The sequence below is a fragment of the Anguilla rostrata genome, chromosome 11, assembly GCF_018555375.3.
Source record: "Anguilla rostrata isolate EN2019 chromosome 11, ASM1855537v3, whole genome shotgun sequence".
Taxonomy (NCBI): Eukaryota; Metazoa; Chordata; class Actinopteri; order Anguilliformes; family Anguillidae; genus Anguilla; species Anguilla rostrata.
In genome coordinates, this window is record NC_057943.1 from 3,342,348 (window position 1) to 3,367,667 (window position 25,320).

The following is a 25,320-nucleotide window of genomic DNA, read 5'->3' on the forward strand; positions in this document are numbered from 1 at the left end:
GCTAGCTAGGAGGTTTGCTTTCATAAGGCAATGTTATCGATAACGTTAGCTTGCTAGTTTGCTTTTATGAGGACGTTATAGTTGTGCTTTTATCTTAATTTGTCTAGCTAGATAGCAAAAATTATAACTGGATATAAGTCAACTTCCTTACCTTAGCTATCTATCGATACTTGATATACTACTAAGCTAGCTAGCTTGTGAAAATTCAGTCTCCCAAAGAGAGCGCGTATCATGGGGGTAGCTATGGTAACGGGGCACGGTCTGTCAATCATAGCTAACTGACAGTTCTCATTACCACGCCCAGACGGTTCGGGTGAATTTTTATATTGGGAAATTTAGGCTTAGAAAAATACGTTTTAAAGTACATTGAAATGACTTAAGAATAAAAAAAATATGCACATTTGTTTTGTTGTTGCCTGAAGACAACTGGGAAGTGTCACGTTCAACCACCATGGTACTCCTTTAAGCAGCGGGGTTTCTGTAGAGAGGGGTGCATTTGGGTATTACACACATTACTCACCACTCCACCAGCAGAAGGTTCTATTTACGGGCCTGGTGCTGGTCCCGGTCCAGACTGGCTGCGGAGCGCTAGCTTAGCGGTAGCGGCATACCTGGACTTAGTGGTAGCGGTGTACCTGGACGCACACCTAGCTTAGCGGCTGCAAGCCATCAGCAGAAGCCAATCACAGCAGGCATGAACAAAACCCAGCCAATCACGACAGCCATTGGCAAAACCCAACCAATCGCAGGAGCCATCAGCAAAACCCAGCCAATCACGGCAGGCATTAGCAAATCCCAGCCAATCACAGAAGGCATTATCAAACCCCAGCCAATCACAGCAGCCCGTAGCAGCGGTGGGAGGTGAAGGAAAGCACTAAGCCTGTGCATCGGTGATGTAAGCATTTCACAAGAGCTGCTGATGGATGTGACGGGGGGGGCGGGGACACGCCGTCTGCTCCCCCCCCTCCCCCCCACCCCCGGCCCACGGCGGTTATATCGGATTTGAATCCATCACGCCGATGAGCTTTTCTCCCGCATGGCCGGCGTTGTGAGAGAGTTATGAATTTCCGCCTGACCTCTCCTCCCCTCCCTCAACACCCCCCCCCCGCCCCCCCGCGCTGGATGCTGGATCGGGACAGACGGCAGCAGACGGGCTCTCATCGAGGCGCGACGGGGCGGGTTGTTGGCATCCTCACCGAACCGTGGCTCGGCGGGAGGCTGCGCTGAGCTCATCGCCTGATATCTCCTCTCCGCTCCGCTACGGGCCACTCCCCCCGAGCACGGCGGGAGATTTGCAGCCGCCCCCCCCGCCCGCCCACCCGTGTGCATCCAGCTGGGTCTCCGGGGCACAGATGGAATGGGGGGGGGGCACAGATGGAATGGGGGGGGGGCACAGGTGGGGGAATCAGCCTCACACAGAACTGCAAAACGGCAGTCACCTGCACAGCTTGCTGTACGGTTGTGTAGAGAGGTGGAGCACAGCCCCCCCCCCCCCCTTCCGGTCCTCATCACGCAAGAGAGCCCCCTCTTAGCCGCTGAGTGTCTGCGGTCTGCCTTGTGTGTGATGCGCGGCTGTCCCAGACTGACCGCGGAGCGAAAACGGGTAGCGGCTCGCGCCTCGTACCTCAGGGCTCACGGCCCGGCCTGCACTCCCCAGAACTGGCCGAGACCGACTGGACACCGTGTAGCCTCAGTGTAGGGTCACCACTAGGGGGCGCACATTTTACGATTTTACTCCAAGTGATTACCAAGTGATTTGTATGCTTACGTTTGTTCGTACTCTTTATTTATTTTTAATATTTTGGTGCTTAGAGCCTGTTTTACAGCAGCAGACCCAGTTACTGTAAAAGTATTTCAGAGCATTTTCTGTGGCGTAGGCTAGCCCGCAGGACAGCGCTTTTTGGTAAGATAGAAGCCTGTTTTGAGCCATTATCAGGTAGGCCTCTAGCCCCTCTGCTGCCCTTGGGCGAGATTGGCAGCCGGACTGCAACGGGAGCTCTGACTAGGGTCACCACATCTCCTGCCCAAAACCGGAGATTTTCCAAAAATTATGTCATGTTTAATTCAGCGATTTGCACGGCCCTTGAAAATGTTGTTTTGACCAAAGGGGCTTGAAAACCGGACTGGCCGAGTGCATTGCGGACGGCCCTGTGGCAGCCCTCGCTCTGCCTGCTGCCTGTTCCCTGCTGCCTGTCCCCTGCTGCCTGTCCACATCTACCTGTCCCCTGCTGCCTTTCCCCTGCTACATGTCCACAGCTGCCTGTCCACAGCTGCCTGTCCCCTGCTGCATGTCCACAGCTGCCTGTCCCCTGCTGCCTGTCCACAGCTGCCTGTCCCCTGCTGCCTGTCCACAGCTGCCTGTCCCCTGCTGCCTGTCCCCTGCTGCCTGTCCCCTGCTGCATGTCCACAGCTGCCTGTCCCCTGCTGCCTGTCCACAGCTGCCTGTCCCCTGCTGCCTGTCCCCTGCTGCCTGTCCCCTGCTGCATGTCCACAGCTGCCTGTCCCCTGCTGCCTGTCCCCTGCTGCCTGTCCACAGCTGCCTGTCCCCTGCTGCCTGTCCCCTGCTGCATGTCCACATCTACCTGTCCCCTGCTGCCTGTCCACTGCTGCCTGTCCCCTGCTGCATGTCCACAGCTGCCTGTCCCCTGCTGCCTGTCCACAGCTGCCTGTCCCCTGCTGCCTGTCCACAGCTGCCTGTCCCCTGCTGCCTGTCCACAGCTGCCTGTCCCCTGCTGCCTGTCCACAGCTGCCTGTCCCCTGCTGCCTGTCCCCTGCTGCCTGTCCACAGCTGCCTGTCCCCTGCTGCCTGTCCACTGCTGCCTGTCCACAGCTGCCTGTCCACTGCTGTCTGTCCCCTGCTGCATGTCCACAGCTGCCTGTCCCCTGCTGCCTGTCCCCTGCTGCATGTCCACTACTGTCTGTCCCCTGCTGCCTGTCCCCTGCTTCCTGTCCCCTGCTGCCTGTCCACTGCTGCCTGTCCACAGCTGCCTGTCCACTGCTGTCTGTCCCCTGCTGCATGTCCACAGCTGCCTGTCCCCTGCTGCCTGTCCTCTGCTGCATGTCCACTACTGTCTGTCCACAGCTGCCTGTCCCCTGCTGCCTGTCCACAGCTGCCTGTCCCCTGCTGCATGTCCACAGCTGCCTGTCCCCTGCTGCATGTCCCCTGCTGTCTGTTCACTGCTGCCTGTCCACATCTACCTGTCCACTGCTGCCTGTCCACATCTACCTGTCCACTGCTGCCTGTCCACATCTACCTGTCCCCTGCTGCCTGTCCCCTGCTGCATGTCCACAGCTGCCTGTTCCCTGCTGCCTGTCCACAGCTGCCTGTCCCCTACTGCCTGTCCACAGCTGTCTGTCCACTGCTGCCTGTTCACAGCTGCCTGTCCCCTGCTGCCTGTCCACTGCTGCCTGTCCCCTGCTGCCTGTCCACAGCTGCCTGTCCCCTGCTGCCTGTCCCCTGCTGCATGTCCACATCTGCCTGTCCCCTGCTGCCTGTCCACTGCTGCCTGTCCACAGCTGCCTGTCCCCTGCTGCATGTCCACAACTGCCTGTCCCCTGCTGCTTGTCCACAGCTGCCTGTCCCCTGCTGCATGTCCACAGCTGCCTGTCCCCTGCTGCCTGTCCCCTGCATGTCCACAGCTGCCTTTCCCCTGCTGCCTGTCCCCTGCTGCATGTCCACTACTGTCTGTCCACAGCTGCCTGTCCCCTGCTGCCTGTCCACAGCTGCCTGTCCCCTGCTGCCTGTCCCCTGCTGCATGTCCCCTGCTGTCTGTTCACTGCTGCCTGTCCACATCTACCTGTCCACTGCTGCCTGTCCACATCTACCTGTCCACTGCTGCCTGTCCACATCTACCTGTCCCCTGCTGCCTGTCCCCTGCTGCATGTCCACAGCTGCCTGTCCCCTGCTGCCTGTCCACAGCTGCCTGTCCACTGCTGCCTGTCCCCTGCTGCCTGTCCACAGCTGCCTGTCCCCTGCTGCATGTCCCTGCTGTCTGTTCACTGCTGCCTGTCCACATCTACCTGTCCACTGCTGCCTGTCCACATCTACCTGTCCACTGCTGCCTGTCCACATCTACCTGTCCCCTGCTGCCTGTCCCCTGCTGCATGTCCACAGCTGCCTGTTCCCTGCTGCCTGTCCACAGCTGCCTGTCCACTGCTGCCTGTCCACAGCTGCCTGTCCCCTGCTGCCTGTCCCCTACTGCCTGTCCACAGCTGCCTGTCCACTGCTGCCTGTTCACAGCCCTGTGGCCACAGCCTGCACAACGCATTCTGTCTGCTGGAGAAGTTCAGGAAAAGTTCAGAAATACAGTGTGTGTAGAGATGCACTGCTGATGCGTGCGTGTGTGTATGTGTGTGTGGGAGGAGTTAGTTGAGAGGTAGCACTGCATTCAAACTCATGTTTTATTGACGATAAAACAAGCAGACTATGAAAATGCATTGAAATCAGGCCAACTGCTCTGAGGAAGGGCCCCATCTTAGGGGAAAAACAGGCCTTATAGCCAACAGGTAGCTTTCACAGGTGCACTGCATCGTCCTGTGATGAGCCGACCCCGCCCACTACGCACCTGCAAATGAAAAAGAGAACAGCGCAGCAACCAGGCTGAGCGGGTCCTCACAGTGTGTGTGTGTGTGTGTGTAAAGGTGGTGGTGTGTGTGTGCTGTATGTGTGTGTCTGTGTGCGTGTGTGTGTGTAGTGTGCGTATGTGTGTGTGTGTGTGTGTGTGAGCAGTTACACGACATCCACCCCCAACTTCTGCTGCCATGGTAACCACAGGCCAACCCAAACAAACAGTGAGAGAAAAACAGCGACATTTGGAATGGCGTTTCCCTGGCATCCGCGGCACCACACGTCCAATCGGTCTGGGTATCTCCCCCCCCCCCCCCCCCCCCCCCACATCCCCCCCCGTGTGTCATCCCGAAAACCGTCTCACTCCCGTAACCCGGACGGGACGGATGGGACGGACGGGACTCACATGCCCCCAAACAGCGCCCGTTCAGCCTGGCGCCCGCTCACATGCCCATCTTAACCGGGAGATCGGTCGGTTTGACGAGCTTAAACGAAGTCTCCGTGATGAAGAGTCTTTATTAATTCCTCTCACGGCCTCCTCATAACTGCCGGGTCGGCTCGAGCAGGCCGGAGACGTCCCGCGTGTTTCAGGGGCCTTCGAATCGGTGAAGAAGAAATACGGCCATTAAAATAAAAAAAAACTTTATTGCAGTTTAATCTCAGTTTAATTGCAGTTTGTTCCAGACGGGTGTGATGTCATTTCAGCAGCGCCCATTATTGGGCGTGTGGCTCTGCAGATTTATGACGTAAGCGCAAGTGAGGATATCTTTTGGGGTCGTGATGGAGTTTTGGGGGGAACCCACCAGTGGAAAGACTCCCTGTGTGTAAACCTGTGTGGAGTGATTCGCTGAGTTTAAACCGTGTGGAGTGACTCACTGTGTGTAAACATGTGTGGAGTGCCTCTCTGTGTGGAGTGACTCGCTGTGTTTAAACCGTGTGGAGTGATTCGCTGTGTGGAGTGACTCGCTGTGTTTAAACCTGTGTGGAGTGATTCGCTGTGTGGAGTGACTCGCTGTGTTTAAACCGTGTGGAGTGACTCACTGTGTGGAGTGACTCGCTGTGTTTAAATCTGTGTGGAGTGAGATCGCTGTGTTGAACGTGGAGACTCGCTGTGTTTTAAACCGTGTGGAGTGATCACTGTGTGGAGTGACTCGCTGTGTTTAAACCTGTGTGGAGTGATCACTGTGTGAGAGAGGATGTGTTTAACCTGTGTGGAGTGACTCGCTGTGTTTAAACCTGTGTGGAGTGACTCGCTGTGTTTAAACCTGTGTGGAGTGACTCACTGTGTGGAGTGACTCGCTGTGTTTAAACCGTGTGGAGTGACTCGCTGTGTTTAAACCTGTGTGGAGTTGAGGACTCGCTGTGTATTTTGGAGGACCGTGTTAACGTGGAGTGACTCACTGTGTGGAGTGACTCGCTGTGTTTAAACCGTGTGGAGTGACTCACTGTGTGGAGTGATTCGCTGTGTTTAAACCTTTGTGGAGTGACTCGCTGTGTTTAAACCTGTGTGGAGTGACTCACTGTGTGGAGTGACTCACTGTGTGGAGTGACTCGCTGTGTTTAAACCTGTGTGGAGTGACTCACTGTGTGGAGTGACTCGCTGTGTTTAAACCTGTGTGGAGTGACTTGCTGTGTTTAAACCTTTGTGGAGTGACTCACTGTGTGGAGTGACTCGCTGTGTTTAAACCTTTGTGGAGTGACTCACTGTCTGGAGTGACTTGCTGTGTTTAAATCTGTGCGGAGTGACTCGCTGTGTTTAAACCTTTGTGGAGTGACTCACTGTGTGGAGTGAATCACTGTGTGGAGTGACTCACTGTGTTTAAACCTTTGTGGAGTGACTCGCTGTGTTTAAACTGTGTGGAGTGACTCACTGTGTGGAGTGACTCGCTGTGTTTAAACCGTGTGGAGTGACTCGCAGTGTTTAAACCTTTGTGGAGTGACTCACTGTGTGGAGTGACTCGCTGTGTTTAAACCTGTGCGGAGGGAAATCAGCGCTGGTGTCAGGCTAATGGCACCGCTGCCCGGCACGGCTCAACTGACAAAATAACTACCAATTACTGTCCCGTCCTGGCCTGCACTGGGGACAGACTGACAGGGAAATGGGGTGTTTCTGTCAGACATCATACTGAGTGTGTGTGTGTGTGTGTGTGTGAGTGGGAGAGTTGGGTGTGCGCGTGTGTGTGTGTGTCTGCGTGTGTGTGTGAGTGTGTGAGAGCGTATGTGTGCGTGTGAGTGTGTGTGTGTGTGAGAGAGTGTGTGTGCATGTGTGTGAGTGATGTGTGTGTATGTGTGCGTGTGTGTGTGTGTGAGAGCGTATGTGTGCGTGTGAGTGTGTGTGTGTGTGTGACAGATGTGTGTGTGTGTGAGAGAGCGTGTGTGCATGTGTGTGTGTGCATGTGTGTGAGAGATGTGTGTGTATGTGTGCGTGTGTGTGTGTGTGAGCGTGTGTGAGATGCGTGCGTGCGAGTTTGTATGTGTTAAAGAGAGGGAGACAGAGATGCAGTGCGGGAGGGAGGGAGCGATAGAAAGAGAGAATAAGGAGGAGGAGGGGGAGAGACGTGGACGTAGAGAAGGGGAGGGAAGGAGACTGGAGGATGTCTGGGAAAGAAAAAAATCTCAGCTGAAGTCCTCTCCATCTGGTGCTGTAGCACGACTGCCACAGAGCGAGCGAGGGGGGGGGGGGGGAGAGCGAGAGAGAGGGAGGGGGAGGGAGGGAGGGAGGGAGAGAGAGAGAGAAAGAGGGAGAGAGCACCAGAGCGCTAGAGAGACAGAGCGCGAGAGAAACGCGCACATCCATCCTCCTCAGTTCCTCCTTTCCGCTGAAATGAAGAGACTCTTTTGAGGGGCACGGGGGGGGAAAGAGAAGAGAAAAAAAGAAAGAGAAAAAACAAAGACTTGAAAGGTGCTCTAATGCGTCGACAGGAAGGGGAGGGGGAGACTGAGTAACGGACGGGGAGAAAAGGAAGAGAGCAGACGAGCGTGAGAGAGAGAGAGAGAAGTGGAGGATGTGTGCAGTCGCTCCATCTCTCCGTCGCTGCCGGAGGAGGTAGGTGAGCATGTTTACGCTCCTCATTCTGTCTGAGCTGACAGCTGCTGCAGCACCTGTGAGCCAGCCGATTTACGGGGGGGGGGGGGGGTTTGGGAGATGTTGAACTACGAGCACTGGGGTCGAATCCGAATTTTAAACCTGACCGGTTCAAACAAACACCCAGGAATAAAAAAAATTTGAAAAAGAGATAGTGTGCACAGAATGAAGTGATCTGATTAGCCCTGGGGAAAGCCGTGCGTTAATGAAAGTGTGAAAAACAGGTGGATGAGGGGAAGGATGGATGAGCGCGGAGGAGTGTGAATGCAGAGTGAACCCACGCGTTCCGTCCGTCCCGGCGGCTCGTTGGCTGGCTGTGTGTGTGTGTGTGTGTGTGTGTGTGTGTGTGTGTGTGTGTGTGTGTGTGTGTGTGTGTGTGTGTGTGTGTGTGTGTGTGTGTGTGTGTGTGTGTGTGTGTGTGTGTGGGGGCTACAGTTGAGTGTGGTCACAGGTTGCCATGCACGCGCTGTGCGTGAATCCCCCCTTTTAGGGGGAGATGCTGCGGGTTCCTGTCCATTGGCTGCAGAGCCAGAGACGGTGTGTGTGCACTGAGGCACGGGGAGCACTGGGGCATCCCTGTAGAGTGGGAAAACGCTGGCCGGATCTGTGGACATCTGTGTGTGTTGTGTGTGCGTGTGTGTGTGTGGGTGGGTGGGTGTTTGTGTGTATCTGTAGGTGTTTGCGTAGGTGTTAGTGCATGTGCATATGTTTACAGGTGTGTGTGTTTGTGTGCATGTGCATGTGTGTGGGTGTGTTTGTGTGTGAGTGTGCGTGCGTGTGTGTGTGTGCGTGCGTGCGTGCGTTTGTGTGTGTGTGTGTGTGTTTGTGTGCATGCGTTTGTGTTTGTGTGTGTGTGTGTGTGTGTGTGGTGTGGGGGGGGGGATAAGTGATCTATGCACAGAGAAAAGCGCTCCCCTATTATTTTTCTGAAGTGTTAAGTAAAAACTAACCCCCGCCCCACCCCCCTGTTGCTATCCCTGTGCCCCCCTGTACCCCCCCCCCCCTTGCTATCCTCGTGCTGTAGCCCCAGTGCCCTCGCTTGTTGCTATCCTTTTGACCCCCCCCCCCGTCTGTAGCACCCGTCGCTAAGTGGTTGCCGTAGTGCTGCAGCTTCTTTGAAAAGCGCTCCACTCCGGCCGATCTGCACACAGCGGGGGGAGAGAGAGAGAGAGAGAGAAGAGAAAGAGAGTCGGCCGCCGGGTTTTATCTCTCTCTGCGTGTGGGGGGGGGCTACAGGTGTGTGGGTGGGTAATGGGGGGGGCGGTACAGTGTGTATTGGTGGGGGTGGGGGGCCCTACAGGTGTGTGGGTGGAATGGGGGGGGCGTACAGTGTGTTGGTGGGGGCCGGTGTGGGATGGGCGTACAGGTGTGTTGGTGGGGGGGGGGGCCTACAGGTGTGTGGGTGGGGAATGGGGTGGGGGGGGGCGTACAGTTGTGTTGGTGGGGGGGGGGGCCCTACAGGTGTGTGGGTGGGGAATGGGGCGGGGGGGCGTACAGGTGTGTTGGTGGGGGGGGAAAACAGGCTGCGTGTTGGGGGGGGCGTACAGGTGTGTGGGTGGGGAATAGGGGTGGGGAGGGGGGGTACAGGCATGTAGGTGTTCATGTTCTGCCTTCTGTACTGTTTGTGCATGTCTGTGTATATGTTTGTGTGACTGTGTGGGTGTGTGTGATTGTGTGTGTGTGTGTATTTGTGTGCGTGCGTGCGTGTTTGCGTGTGTGTGTGTGTGTGCATGGTAGCGTTTGTGTGTGTGTGTGCGTGCGTGGTAGCGTTTGTGCATGTGTGTGTGTGTGTGTGTGCGTGCGTGTGTGTGTGTGTGTGTTTAATGAACAAGCGAGGCTAGGGCCAGGAGCCAAAATCATATTGTCAAACATTTCCTGACCTTCCAGTTTTTTTGTGATTTTCTGCCAGCTTTAATTTATTTATTGAGCAGTGGGTCTGTTTTATTTTTCATAAGTCATATTTTTATTGACTCGTTGTCCAGTGAGACCTTTATTTTGGCTTGATTTACAAAATATCTGATCTTAGTGTTTCAGAGCAAGTAGACCAGGAGCCAGACTGAACTGCAGTGCCCACATTTATTTGAAATTGTACATACTGCGCGTAAAAGTCAGTCTTTCTACAAAGTAACTTTTGAGAAAACACAGCTTTTTTATGCACTGAAACAAGGCCCTGTATTAAAATCCCTTCAAATAACCATGAACTGAGTAGCATTACTATATGTTTTGTATCGAAAACAGAAAGTCAATTAGTACAAAAAAAAAAACTAAGGCCATTACGCTAATATGCAATAATAGTGAGGTGATTTCCTGGTCAAATAATGAGAGAAATTAAACGGTAAAGAGCTGATCAGGTCCAGATGTGCGTGCGGCCTCCAGGGACTGGAGTGAGCATTCAACACACTGAAAACATACGGCACTGTCCGTCTGTCCGTCTGTCTGTCAGTCTGTCAGTCTGTCAGTCTGTTAGCTGGCCTGTCTGTAGCACTGTCCGTCTGTCTGTCTTTCTGTCTGTCTGTCTGTCTGTTAGCTGACCTGTCTGTAGCTCTGTCCATCTGTCTGTCTGTCTGTTTGTTAGCTGACCTGTCTGTAGCTCTGTCCATCTGTCTGTTTGTCTGTTTGTTAGCTGACCTGTCTGTAGCTCTGTCCATCTGTCTGTCTGTCTGTCTGTTAGCTGGCCTGTCTGTAGCACTGTCCATCTGTTTGTCTGTCTGTCTGTCTGTCTGTTAGCTGGCCTGTCTGTCTGTCTATCTGTTTGTTAGCTGACCTGTCTGTCTGTCTATCTGTCTGTTAACTGGCCTGTCTGTCTGTCTATCTGTTTGTTAGCTGACCTGTCTGTCTGTCTATCTGTTTGTTAGCTGACCTGTCTGTAGCTCTGTCCATCTGTCTGTCTGTAGCTCTGTCCATCTGTCTGTCTGTCTGTCTGTCCGTCTGTTTGTCTGTCTGTATATCTTTCCCCCTCGTGGTGTTTTGGCCGTTTGACTGGAAGTCGGGTCCTGGTCGTTTCCTCAGCAGATGCCTCCCTCCCACGGTCCGCTGAGTTGCAATTGTGGCTAACCGCTAATCGCCGGACGCGTGCCGTAGCTCGTTAGCTTAGCGTAGCTCGTTAGCTTAGCGTAGCTTGTCAGCCTTGCGTTGCCTTTGACGCTCGTGCGTCGTAGCGGCTGTGGTTTCCTGTGCCGTACGCTCACGCCTGCGGGAATAGCAAAAGGGGGGAGGGGGGGTAAATGTCTCTCGGTAATTGAATAATTCTTCTCTTTCTCATCCTTCTTTTTTGGGGGTGGTAAGTGAGGGAGAAGATTACCCAAGGCCATGGTGGCTCAGGACTTGAAGGCATCGAGGGTTTATGGAAACGGCTGCACGTTCACTCCAGGCCTTATAAATAAACAGTCAAATCGAAACTCTAAAAGCCTGAATGAAGTGTATCTTTTTTATGCAATATAATTATTTACACAAAAGACTAAATACTTGCTTTCAATTGTTGTGATTAATAAAATATAATTATCATTAGTGTTTTGAATGTTTACAAATTTCCTAAATATCTGCATTTGCAAAGGGCCCGTGAATAAGACCACCATCTTGTTTTTAGTTTTTTCTGAACTTACGAATATCGAAGCAAACAACGACGCCATCTTGACCCCTCAGCTTTCAAGCTGAATCGATGTTGAGGGGAATATTGATTTGCCGATTCTGATCCTTCAGTTTCTTCACAGATAAAGAGTTGCTTTTGCGGCAGAAGCGTGCTGATGTTGAAAGAAATCCACTCTTCTCACTGGTGGCATCGGCCCTGACTACAGAGACGACGTTGTTTAAAAATGTCTGAAATTAAATGGCACGAATGTTAGATTAGTGTGAGTCATTCATCTTTGGTGCCTGAAATTTAATCATACTTTCGTAATCTTTCATAATTTCTTAATGAAATTGACTCCGTATTCACCTGGGGGGGCGGGGCAGGGGGCAGGGCAGCGGGGGCGTTAGTGGCAGTCTAAGCTTTGCTTGGACCCACTTGTCGCAGGCGCTCATTGGTCGGTGAGCTTGGTATCAGCCCCACCTGTCGCAGGTGCTGATTGGTCGGTGAGCTTGGATTGGATCCATCTGTCGCAGGTGCTGATTGGTCAGTGAGCTTGGCATTGGACCCATCTGTCGCAGATGATTGGTCGGTGAGCTTGGCGTGGACCCACCTGATTGGTCAGTGGAATTGCCTCCTTGAAGTAGACCAGTTTAGGTGAAATGTGCTGCTTGTATCTGATTGTTGGTAAAGCTCCCGTATGGTCTGTTCACTGCTCTGAAGAACAACAGGGAGTTTTCATATTAAAGACCCTGTGCTGTCAAAATAATAATTTTGTAATAGTTGCACAAAAAAACAAAGGACAAATACTATGAAATGTTGCTATTTAGTTGATATTTTAAATGTGTAATTTTTTTTTTTTATTCTGAAAAAATTTCCTATATTTTCCATTACATGTGGATTTGGTGTTGGTGATTTGGGGACCTTGTTTATTGCAGAGCAGATTGGTTTTATATTTTTCCCAATCCGCAGTGTCACTGATTACTTTAACCAATCAGAGGTGCCAGTGATTACTTTAACTTATCAGCGGCATCACTGATTACTTTAACCTATCAGCGGCATCGCTGATTACTTTAACCAGTCAGCGGTGACGCTTTACCTCAAAAAGGGAATTTTCTAATTGTCATATTTATAAATTTTTAAAAAAGTATACATCTTCATCTAGTGGCTTAATGAGCGCTTGAAAGGAAAGATTGCGAGTGATTGCAGAGGGTCTTTAAGAGGCCGTTCGCTTCGCCTCATTTCTGTGAAGAATTAGGCTGCCTGAGCTGGGAGTTCTCGCCCACTCTCTCTCTCTCTCTCTCTTTCTCTGGTGTATTACGAAATCGCTACAGTGCCCGAATTTCAAAAATAGACCCTTTTGTTTTCATACTGTCTTTAAAAATAAAGAAAAAGAAAGCCAGTGTGACCGTAATCAGACGCAGGAGGGTGAAACCAGGATGGACCGGGAGGGGTGCAGGCAGGGGGGGGGAGAGGGGGTGGGCAGAGGGGCCAGGGGGGAGGGGAGAGGGGGGGAGGGGCCTGAACCTCTGGGTCCTCTGGAGATCCTATCTGAGGGGACTGAGGCTCTGCCACCCAGCTCTGCCACGGCAGCGATGCAGGAGAAATCACGAGGTTGGTTACTGAGTAAAAACTCTTTTTATTGAAAATGCCCCCCCTCCCCCCCCTTTTAATGAAATTGGCCAGCTATAACTGGCTGCCATCCAACGTAAACCTAAATGGTTTGTGTACATCCCGTCCCCGTACCTGCAGTACCTGCATCCCGTGTGCTGTACCCAGCCGACCCGCTGTTGTGTTTCGAGGCCGCGCCTGTACTGTGGATAAGCGAGCTCCCGTCCGGAGTCTTCTGTTCTTCCCGCGGTTGGCGCCGTTTCGGGCGCGGGATGCAGAGGTAGGGGAGCCTGGGCCGAACGGAGAGCTTCCGCGGCTAACGGGTGTGCCTCGAATGTGTTAGCCGCGCGGCTAACGGGTGTGCCTCGAATGTGTTAGCCGCGCGGCTAACAGGCGTGCTACGAATGTGTTAGCTGCGCGGCTAACGGGCGTGTTACGAATGTGCTAGCCACGCGGCTAACGGGCGTTTAACTGGCTGTGTGGTTGGCTGGTGTTATTCGGCCAGCCGGTGGCGGCAGCGGCGCAGATTAACCGCGGGCTCCAGGGGGCAATGAGGGGGATCCGTCTCCGCAGAACAAGCGATGCTTCAGCCGGGTGGAGAGTCCTCCGGCTGACCCCGGCTTTACTGCCTTCGTCTATAAAGTTAATGCAAAAAGGTTGGATCCATATTTCCTGACCGAAGAAGCTTTCCCTGACATTTCCATGTGTGGCATGGGGATGGGTGGAGGCCAGGGAGGGAGGGCGAGAGAGAGAGCAAGAGAGGGAGCGAGAGAGAGACAAAGAGAACAGAGAAATTAATGGAGAGTGAGAAAGGGGAGATGAACAGAGAGAGAAGAGAGAGAGAAATGGAGAGGGGGGGGAAACAGAGGCAGAGAGAAGAGACAGAAAGGAGAGGGAGAGAGAAATGGAGAAAGAGAGCGAAAGAGAGGGAGACAGAGAGAAGACTGAGAGGGATGGAGCAAGGGACAGGAGAGAGAGGCAGAGAGGGGAGGAGGGAGAGAGGTTTGGAGAGGAATTCATCACAGCTAGTCTATAAGTCTTAAGGTGCTGGTGTGTCAGTCTGGAAGGGAGGATCCAATTCATCAAATTCAGTTGCTCAGAGGTTTTTCCTCTTTCATTTCAGCTGTGAGGAACAGATCCGTTTGGAAGGAGAACATGAGATAATCAACATGCAGGCCAACTCCTTATAATAATAAATGACAGTTTCTAAACTACGGATACGCATTTCCTGGGGTTTTTTTTAAGACACGCTGTAAATTGCATGTGTGCATTTGATGCTTTTTTTAAAAATTTATTTATCTGGGGGTGGGGATTTCACCTGGATTTGAATGAGGCTGTAGGATAGGAGTGTGGTTGCCAGATGCATAATTTATGTTTGGACATAAACTCCACCCGCAGGAGGGACGCCCCGTTTTTATGCTGTGACATATTTTACGTCCCCTGCGCCTCTGGCGTCCCAACACAGGCATGGCGAGCCGATCTCCGAGTCCACGAGAAGAGGATGCGGATGCAGCCACTGGCGAACGAGATTCCGAAACCTGCTTTCCCTGCCAGGTTTCCGATCCCGACGCCTATTTCTCAATCCCCGGGTTTCCCAGAATCTTTCTCACAGGCCTCTCACAGGCCTCTCACAGCACACTGCACCAGACATGGGATAAACCTGTAAACCCTGTGCACTCAAACAGCCCTGAAGCACACAGACACTGATACTAATGTCCCTGGTTAATTAGTGCACTCGGACACTTATACTAATGTCCCAAGTTAATTAGTGCTCACAGACACTGGTACTAATTTCCCAGGTTAATTAGTGCAGAGAAACAGCCGTAAAGCACACGGACACTGGTACTAATGTCCAAAGTTAATTAGCGCAAACAGACACTGATACTAATGTTCCAGGTTAATTAGTGCACTCGGACACTGATACTAATGTCCCAAGTTAATTAGTGCACACAGACACTGATACTAATGTCACAGGTTAATTAGTGCACACAGACACTGGTACTAATGTACCAGGTTAATTAATGCACTCGGACACTTATACTAATGTCTCAGGTTAATTAGTGCACACAGACACTGATACTAATGTCCCTGGTTAATTAGTGCAGAGAAACAGCCGTAAAGCACACGGACACTGGTACTAATGTCACTGGTTAATTAGTGCTCACAGACACTGGTACTAATCCTTTGCCCGGCACTCAAATTTATGTGCCCGAGAAACAGTCCAGTTAAAGCACACGGACACTGGTACTAATGTCACAGGTTAATTAGTGCACACAGACACTGATACTAATGTCTCAGGTTAATTAGTGCACACAGACACTGATACTAATGTCTCAGGTTAATTAGTGCACACAGACACTGATACTAATGTCCCAGGTTAATTAGTGCACTCGGACACTGATACTAATGTCTCAGGTTAATTAGTGCACTCGGACACTGATACTAATGTCTCAGGTTAATTAGTGCACTCGGACACTGATACTAATGTCCCAGGTTAATTAGTGCACTCGGACACTGATACTAATGTCTCAGGTTAATTAGTGCACTCGGACACTGATACTAATGTCCCAGGTTAATTAGTGCACTCGGACACTGATACTAATGTCCCAGGTTAATTAGTGCACAGACACTGATACTAATGTCCCAGGTTAATTAGTGCACTCGGACACTGATACTAATGTCCCTGGTTAATTAGTGCTCACAGACACTGATACTAATGTCCCAGGTTAATTAGTGCACACAGACACTGATACTAATGTCCCTGGTTAATTAATGCACTCGGACACTGATACTAATGTCTCAGGTTAATTAGTGCACACAGACACTGATACTAATTTCCCAGGTTAATTAGTGCAGAGAAACAGCCATAAAGCACACAGACAGATACTAATGTCTCAGGTTAATTAGTGCTCACAGACACTGATACTAATGTCCCTGGTTAATTAGTGCTCACAGACACTGATACTAATGTCCCAGGTTAATTAGTGCTCACAGACACTGATACTAATGTCCCAGGTTAATTAGTGCTCACAGACACTGATACTAATGTCCCTGGTTAATTAGTGCTCACAGACACTGATACTAATGTCCCTGGTTAATTAGTGCTCACAGACACTGATACTAATGTCCCTGGTTAATTAGTGCTCACAGACACTGATACTAATGTCCCAGGTTAATTAGTGCACACAGACACTGATACTAATGTCTCAGGTTAATTAATTAATTCTTCTCATTTTGCAACAGCAATGTCAGATCATAGTGTCCTGAAGCTTTCTTTACTGCAGTTCGGTAAAACAGGGTAAAAGTCCAGTGTGTGAAATCAGAGAAGTATGTGCACGTGTGTGTGTCTGTGTACGTGTGTGTGTGTGCACACGTGTGCGCACGCGCGTGTGTGTGTGTGTGTGTATGTGTGTGCGTGCCTTAGTGTGTGTGCGTATGTGTGTGTGTGTGTGGGTGCGTGCCTGTGTGTGTGTGTGTGTGTGTGTGTGCGTGCCTTAGCGTGTGTGCGTATGTGTGTGTGTGTGTATATGTGTGTGCATGCCTTAGCGTGTGTGTGTGTCTGTGTACATGTGTGTGTGTGTGTGTGCACACGTGTGCGCACGCGTATGTGTGTGTGTGTGTGTGTGCGTGCCTGTGTGTGTGTGTATGTGTGTGCGTGCCTTAGCGTGTGTGTGTGTGTGTGTGTGTGTGTGTGTGCGTGCCTGTGTGTGTGTGTGTATGTGTGTGCGTGCCTTAGCGCATGTGTGTGTGTGACTATAAGACATATCCATTCTCATGCAGTAAAAAGCCGGCTCCGTTTTCCCCAGGTGGTGCTGTTGCCGGTGTCACCGCGTGCATCTCTCTCCCATTAACGAGGCGGATTGATCCGGTCTGAAATGGCCGGGTCAGTCTGACGCTTCACCGATATGCATTTCCTCCCCAAAGTGAGCGGGGGGCGGGTGGGGGGGTGGGGGGTAGTTCATTCTCTTTGTTTCCATTGACGGCCGAGCGGACGTCTCATTGAGCTGAGAGCGCTGGCGCATTTTCGCCCGCGGGGGAAAGGACCGTGCCGGACCACCCCTGCCGTCCGCCCGCCCGCCCGCCCGCGCGCGCGCGCGCGTGTGTGCTCATCGATAATGGATTTATAATTATTACAGTTCGCACTGAGTGCTTACAGATGAGTGGCGCTGCATACTAATGATTCAGAACCATGATCAAATGTGGGAACGTTCTGTACCTGCCATGGAAGGCCCAGTCGTTCTCACAGTGGAATATTATATAATTACCATATATAGCCTATATATTTGTGTGTGTGTGTGTGTGTATAGGTAGGTAGGTATGTATGTATGTGTATATATAAGTGTATATATACTGTGTGTGTGTGTGTGTGTGTGTGTTTAGAGAATGCCAGTTAAACCAGAATTTGGAGATGTAGAATTGAGAGAGAGAGAGAGAGAGAGGGGGAGAGAGAGAGAGATTATAAGCCTTGCCCTCAGTGTGTGTTGGAGCGGTGAATGCAATTATGCACATGAGCTAATCAGTCACCCTGATATATATATATATATATATAGCCTTTATATATATATGAATTGGATCTGCTCCCCCGTGGGCACAGGGTCTATTCTCTAATCTCATTGGCTGATTGGATGGTGCTGACGGGCAGAAGGTCTTTTCTCTAATCTCATTGGCTTATTGGACGGTGCTGACGGGCAGAGGGTCTTTTCTTTAATCTTATTGGCTGATTGGATGGTGCTGACGGGGGAGAGGTGGTGTGGTGTGTGTCAAGGCAACGGCAGTGAGCTGTGGCAAGCTTAGCAGCAGGGTTGCCAGGTTTGAAAACGGAGAACCCGCCCAACGCCATTTTTCCCCTGCAGAATATATACGCCCAATCTGGCAACCATGCTTAGCAGTGTCCGTTTTATGGACACTGGCTTTTCCCTCTGTGTAACCCCAGTACCTGCTGCATTTCTATTGGCTGAATCTGAATTACGCAATGGTAGATTGCAGGATCATTACGAGGACACAAGCAACTGTCTGATGGCTACCTCTAACTAAATCTGTGAACTCCAATGTCAAGTTATATGTGCTTAGCAGATGGGTCTTGCCAAGAACACCTGTAAAGATTGAAATTTGATATTATCCACTTATTACTTAAACTGGAAGAGTGTTTCCTGTACTAAATCCCACATATTCCAATGTATACCTGTGATTCCGACCTGCAACCTTCTGGTCAAAGGCCTTGTTCCACTTGAGGAAAGCATCCATTATATAAGGTGTAATCAAGGGAGTGAGAATATGCATTTAATTATTTTTTAATTAAAATTAATGACTTGATATGCATAACATATATGTCCTTGTCTTCAAAAAAGATAGATCTTTATTATTGCATTTATTAAGCTTGTTGTATTTATAAACTATGATTTATAAACAACAAATACAACAAAAGCCTTTATAGTTGTTAGCCAATAGGTACACACTATAGAGAAAAAATTAGGCTGTTTTTGAGAAGGAAGAAAATAACACTCCTGTCATTGGGGGGGTGAGGGAGGGGGGGGGGGAGAAACATATTTTTAATTAAAAATTAGATTCTTTATTCAGCTGTGTGCCAAATGCATCAGTAAACCACAGTCCCATAATGGGAGGTTGTTAAAATCGTGCTGTTTGTGGGCACCATGGGAAATGTAGTCATTCGTGAACTAGAGAGCTGGGGTGCTGCAAAGCGGCTGGCCCAGTTCCCATTCCAGGGCGCGTATTAAAAAAAGTCATACCTTCAGAAATAGCCTCCGCTTCGCCATATATCATCATCAAAAATTTGGGTTTACTTTCCTTCCCCTTCAGAGATCCTCTGATATCGTTCCCCTTTCTGAAGGAAGCTGCATCAGTCAGAACAGAGTCATGGCAGCCGGGTGCTCTTGTGTCTGTCATCGCCAAACGGTTTTGGGTAAACTCTGTACTTCAGACTTTTTCAATCAGTCAATCAATCATCCTATGACCTATTTCCAGTTTGCATGCGGACTTACAGGTGATACAACATCTGTTAAACTTGGCAGTGATGCTTTGGCCCCCGTAAATTGGAAATGGGTGCCAACGCGGGTGTGTATCCCAGGGCAGTGTTCTCAGTGACTGTGTGCAAGCCCCAAACACCATCACTTCCTGTTACAAATTCTCAGGTGACAGCTACGCCTGTATCGGCTCTTCTGGGGAACCCAAAACTTTTTTTTACAATACAGCGTCCAGTACAGGTGTACTCTCACCCATTTCCTCAAGAATTTATTCAGAGCTGAAGACGTCCTGACTGGCTTTCAATCGGACCTGGTCTTCGATGAACCTGTCGCTGGTGATGGGCAGAGACTGGAACTTGATGCTTATAAATTGCAGTGGCACTGCAAATGATCACAGAATCTCCTTTATTTAGCAAGTTACGGAAGTCTGTGCAGTTTTATGCCTCACCAGGCTTGCCACCTTTCCTGTATTGCAGTATTACTTACACCACTCCTGACAAACTCCAAAATGTTGGCCTTCCTGAACCTCAGTTGTAGTCCCTGACCTACTGTTGAGCTTGTGCTTGGACAGTGCTCTTCAAAGGCCTGGTTCCAATAAAACCCTGCCCGTTAACTTTGACAAACAAGTAAATAACACAGTCGCTTTTTTTATTGGCTTTACAAGGAGTTTGACAAGTTGGGTGGGGGGGGGGAAGCGAATAGCCATCAAGCGGCATCTTAGAGCTGTGAATATGTACTTGTGATTTTAAAGGTGGAATAGACGGGTGTGAACCAGTGGGATTTGCAGTTACAAACCGTCTGACCACCCCGCCTGCCGCGGCCCCCGCCCCCATCCCCGGCCCCTATCCGGAATATTTCACCCCCCAGCCCCTCCATTTGTGAGAGATTGACATGATTCTGGTCTTGAGGCAGAAGGGCCTCCCAGTGGAGTATGGGGGACGTGGTCTGTGTGGGGGGGGGGGGGGTGTGGGGGGGGGGGGTGGCGGAGTATTGATCCAGATAAGAGCTCGACTCAGAAACGCAGCCGGACCTCCACCGTCGGGGGAGTCGATCGAAAAACCATCAGGGTCATATCCGGCCCCGGGCTCGCTGGGTATTTTATTGGGAGATCTCGGGGGGGGGGGGGAATGAAATGGAGCGGCTGTAATGGCTGCTTGTGTGTAGCCATCCTGGCGTATGGACTCCAAGAGGCACAATTATTCTTTTCATTATCATTTATTTTTTTATTAAACCATCTTTGGGCCGCGTACAACCTGTGAACCTCAATATCAGCTTGTCAACAAAGAGGCCCAGGTAAATGGCTCCATTTCAGCCCAATCTGAACACAAGCCATTCTTACAAAAAGAGAGAACACCAATACTGATGGCTTTCATTTTTTGTGCGCTGGTTTATTGTCAGGTTTAGCATCAGCCAGTGTTTATAGTCGATTTTCTTTTTAGTTATTCATTTAATTCTGAATCCTCACCAAAAGTTGAAAGTAAAATTAGAAAATAAAATTATTATTTTTTTATTAAATAATAATAAAAATAATATAATCTTTTTCCATGTCTGTGATATTGGTCTTTATTGCAGGGCTGCCCATCCCTTCTCCTGGAGGTCTACCGTCCTGTAGGTTTTCATTTCAACCCTAATTTGGCACACCTGACTCTACGAAATAGCAGCAAACAAGATCTTTAGCTGTTGAATGAGGTGTGCTGTGTTAGGGTTGGAACCTGCAGGACAGTAGATCTCCAGGAGCAGGGCTGGGCAGCCCTGGTCTTTAGCTTCCTTTGCTAACAGGTGTCTCCAGGTGTGCAGTGCGGCCGGCTGGGCTGGAGTTTTGAAAGGTGCGGAGGTGAGGGTGGAGGAGGGCGGGTTTCGTGGGTTCCAGGGGAGGGTCCCGTTCCGTAGGGGGCTGCCCTGTTCTCTGTGGTTTTGTTCCGTTCTGCTCTCCCTGCGTGTGTGGACTTTAAGAGTAAAACGAGGACTCCGAGCATTGTGGGTAAGAGGCAGCCCGAGGGTATGGCGTCCCACACATTCCCCACGCCCCTGGGCCCTTGGGTGCTGCTGTAAACAGTGACATCATCCCAAAACCCCACGCTACAGAGCTTCACTCGCCCAGAGCACTTCAGGACTCTTTTTTATTTTTATGTGGTCGCTCCCGTTTAAAGTTTAGGCTGGATACGGTGCGGCTGTTCCTCTTGATGTCATGCCTTTGATGCATGGAGAAGGAGATTTGGGATTGGGCTAATGTAGCTCCCGTGTCAGTGTGTTTATGGAACTGGAAATGTCACAAGGCCCGTCTGACAGACTCATCACCGATGCCAGCGCACTGACGAGCCTATCTTGACATAACACATTGAGCTGGCCTGTTCAGGCACTGCCATCCTCTCCCCCAATCTTTCTCTCTTTCTTTCTCTCTCTCTCAGTCTATCTCCCTCTCCCTCAATCTCTTTCTCTCTTTCTCTCTCTCTCAGTCTATCTCCCTCTCCCTCAATCTCTGTCCCTCTCTCTCTCTTTCATTCTCTCTCTGAATGTCTCTCCCCTCTCTGTCCCTCAATCTCTCTCCCTCTCTCTCTCTTTCTCTCTCCCTCTCTTTGTCTCCCTCCCCCCTCTCTCTCTCCCATCCCCGTTCAAACACACACAATCACATACACCCATGCATGCTCACACACACAGACACACACTCATACAATTACATTCTCTCACTCAAGCACACACACACACACACACACTCACTCTCAGCTCTTTCGCTCACACACACACACACTCTAAAGTGTAGCAGCATAATGGTGACATCACTTAGACATACAATCTTAAGTGTTCAGGTACCTGGAGGTTGGAGGTTACATATGTGTGAGTGAGTGTGTGTGTGTGTGTGTGTGTCAGTGTGTGTGAGTGTGACCATGCATATACATATGCACATATATTCCCCAATCAATTAGCCTTTCCTGGCTTCCTAATCCCGCTCTGCCCGGAACGGTTGGGATGGGACTGGATGGGACTGGAATTTTAAGCAGTGGCCTGACAGCCTTGTGCTGGGAGAATACACAGCAGCTGCTGCTGGGTCTACTGCAGCCAGCACTGCATCCGTATTACCCGCCTTCCCCACATTTCAGTGTCTCTGGGGGATTTCCCCCAACATAAAACCCCCCTCTAAATGAAATTAGAGGGACAGTTTTAGGGACCTTCTGTCTCCATAGAGACAGAGGAAGCTCTGGGCTCTGTCAGGGATGGTCAGCTTTACCCCAGAAACTTTTATTTATTTATTTTTGTAATATTTATAGTTTAAGTCATGAACAGGGCCTAAAACTTTTAATTAAATGTTCTTAATTTTTCCACGGAGTCACATAACAATAGATTTATCCTGCTTCCTCGGTCTGCAGTCTCTCTCCCCGTCTTTACCTCAGCGATGCTTTTGCGTGTTTCCAGATATATATATAATTATGGCAAGATGAATAAGCATTTATAATATGTGCTGCTGTTATTGTTATTATGACTTTTAACAGCCACTGCTGTACATTTTAATTGCTCTCTAATTTATTATTATCAAAAAGGGACTTCTAAAAATATCACTAATCATTTTAGCGGAACCATGCACAAGACAGTAAGAGACGTGATGAAAAGTTGTTTTAATTTATTCGCCCGGAACGTGTTCTCTCAACTGCTCCTTTTTGTTTCTTCTGTCAAACGTGTGCAATTACTGTACGAGCCATATTTTTAGAAAAGCCATAAATGCATAATTGCCTGTCTTTGCATCCTGAGTTTCTTAAGAAATAAGTGAAATATAGAACAATAAGAAAAATTATTAAAATACATTTTAAAATAGCAAATCTATATGCAGACCACCCACCCTCCAGTGCGAAAGGAGAGAACACGAACACAGGCTTTTGTTCTAACAACACAAAATGTCATCACTCATCCTGTGAAAAGCCGTGTATAGGGTTTTAAACTGACGGGGCTCATTGACAAGTGGTATTTACCCTGACCGTTATGACCCTGTTACTGCCGCAACGAACAATTCTGTTTTTTTTTTTTGTTTTTTTTTCCTGAACGGCAATCTCTCTCTCGCCGCCACGGAAAGTAAATCGCCGTTGCTGTAGCCGTTATTACGCGTTAGCCTCCTCAGAAATATTATACCCCTGGGGGCGCATGTGGAAACGGACACAAAAGCAAAAACGGTAAATATGCGGCTAGTTCTTTATCTCGCGGAAGAGGGGAATCAGCGCGCACTTTAAAACGCTGTCCCAAACCCCACAGAGGAAGCCAGTCCCTCTGAGCATTCATATCGTTTAATGTTTACATTAAACGCAGATTACCAGCAAATCGCCGTTTGTCACGCCCCGCTGACTTCCAAATAGGGTTAATGAGGTTAGCTTTGTTATGCTTGAGAAAGCTTGGGCTGAACTATTCTACTATTCCCAGGCTCCCTCCACCTCCCTTACAGCATTCGTTATTAGTTATCGGTTACAATTATTACTAATTACTTATTGTGTTAGTTGGTATCGGACGAGTGTAGCACAGTGGGTAAGGAACTGGGCTTGTAACCGAAAGGTCGCAGGTTCGATTCCCGGGTAAGGACACTGCCGTTGTACCCTTGAGCAAGGTACTTAACCTGCATTGCTTCAGTATATATCCAGCTGCATAAATGGATACAATGTAAATTGCTATGTAAAAAAGTTGTGTAAGTCGCTCTGGATAAGAGCGTCTGCTAAATGCCTGTAATGTAATGTAATGGTTAGTTCTTGGGGAGAAATGATCCCAGGTCTGACTCCACCAGGGCACAGTCTGGCTAAAAGTTAACTCTCCATCACGAGTCAACAAAACCACACAGAACGACACCAGCTGAGACGCTGCTTACGGTGTAGAGCTGCAGCCGGTGAAAGCCCCCGAAAATGTCCCTCTGAGTTTTCAAACCGAGTTTTCCTGTGCAGATTTACGGAGCCGTGCAGTCTGAACCTCAATTTTAAGGATGGGGCGGTGGGCGGGGGTTTGTTTGTGGGGTGTCGGTTGAGAGCTCTTGTCTGACAGCCTGTGTGTCTGTGATGGAGAGGCAGACAGGACAGGTTGTTGTCACCTGTTCTAAAGCTTTAAAAAGATGTCCCCCTCAGTGGCAGGGGAGGAGGGGGGTTGGGGGCGGGGGGAATCCATTGCATCCGTTCTCCGGCAGCCTAAACAAACCCTCAGGGGGCAGATGGCGGGGGGGGGGTGGGGGGGATACGCCCCCCCCCCCCCAGTTTCATAGGGACCCCCTTCCCAGTTGTATAAGCTTAAAATTTGAGACCTTTCTTTTGCTCAGTTTGGTCCCCCCCACCCCCCACTTCAAAAATCTCTCCTGCGCCCCTGCACACCCCCTAGCGTTGCCCAAAAAGACTGCAGCTATTAGACCAGACGGGAGAACCTGCCGTAAAATCACCTGCCGCGATAGACGAATCCCGCTGATTATTAATAATTAGTCATAATTAGCCCCTCGTCTTCATATCTTCACAGTTGACGAACGCCGAGCGTGGCGTTGATGGATCTCGTTAATTAATCTCTCACTGAAAGTGGCTCCTCTCTGAAGCCACACTAGCTGGAATGCTGAGGGATTTCTGCGTCGAATCACAGCCTGGGAGGAATCGATGTCATTCGTAAAAATAAATCTTTATATTGTCGTCAATGTTTCAATCAGTGGGCTCTGTAGTTGTCTTCAGAGTGGGGGGAGGGGGAGGGGGAGGGGGGGGGTGAGAAAATGTATACACGCAATAAAAGGAATGTGTTACTGCAACGTGAAAATCCATAATGGAAAGAGCATTTTACATTGGCTAAGCTTTGCAAACAGATTTGTATAACGCTCACGTAGTTAACGTATCAGTAATCAGTGTCAGAGAAAACCCATATCACTGGCTGTGGCCACAGCCACAATAATATATCCAAGTCCTTTCCTGCTTTCCTGTCAACTTCTGTTCCTCATTAGTTAACCCTTTAAGGCAGACCTGCCCAATCCTGTTCCTGGAGATCTACCGTCCAGTAGATTTTCACTTGAACTCTTATGAAGCACACCTCATTCAACAGCCAGAGATCTTGCTGAGCTGCTAATTGGTAGAGTCAGGTGAGCCAAATTAGGGTTGAAATGAAAACATACAGGATGGTAGATCTCCAGGAACATAATTGGGCAGCCCTGCTTTGAGGTGTAAGATGACAAATAAGTAAATAGAATGTTCTCAATTGAACATTCTAATGCTGATGTCACAATCACTACTGGCAACTGAAAGCAGTGGGGTTCTAGAACACTGAAAAACATTCCATAAAACCTACTCTTCACTGGGTTAATTAGCACTAACACTTACAGTATGTGATCTGACAACACATATTTTATAATTATAGTAATATTGTGTGCAATAAGGCATAACATATGTGCTGTGCTTAACCACGCTTTTACATTTACTTGTTTATCAAGCAAGCATTATTGCTTCAGCTGGAAAAAAAAAAATGATTTTGCCGTTTGTGGTCGTTTTCTTCTGTAAATATTGAACTGCGGTTGCCGTTTACG

The 25,320-nt window shown here is 49.8% G+C and overlaps 1 protein-coding gene across 8 annotated transcripts in view; it reads left to right on the forward strand.

The window, feature by feature from the left end:
* LOC135235236 (leucine-rich repeat neuronal protein 2-like) overlaps positions 1–25,320 on the forward strand; it is an 88,966-nt gene that overhangs the window by 29,617 nt on the left and 34,029 nt on the right. The window contains exons 2-4 of one of the 8 annotated variants that reach the window (XR_010324325.1): positions 7,490–7,613; positions 12,970–13,108; positions 13,952–14,044. The exons of 1 other annotated variant lie outside the window; for it this stretch is intronic. The gene's annotated coding sequence lies outside the window, so the exon portion shown is untranslated. Of the gene's footprint in view, positions 1–7,489; positions 7,618–10,937; positions 11,520–12,969; positions 13,109–13,951; positions 14,045–25,320 lie in introns of those variants that run through there. 6 more of the 8 variants (XR_010324327.1, XR_010324326.1, XR_010324328.1 and 3 more) reach the window with 6 other exon arrangements.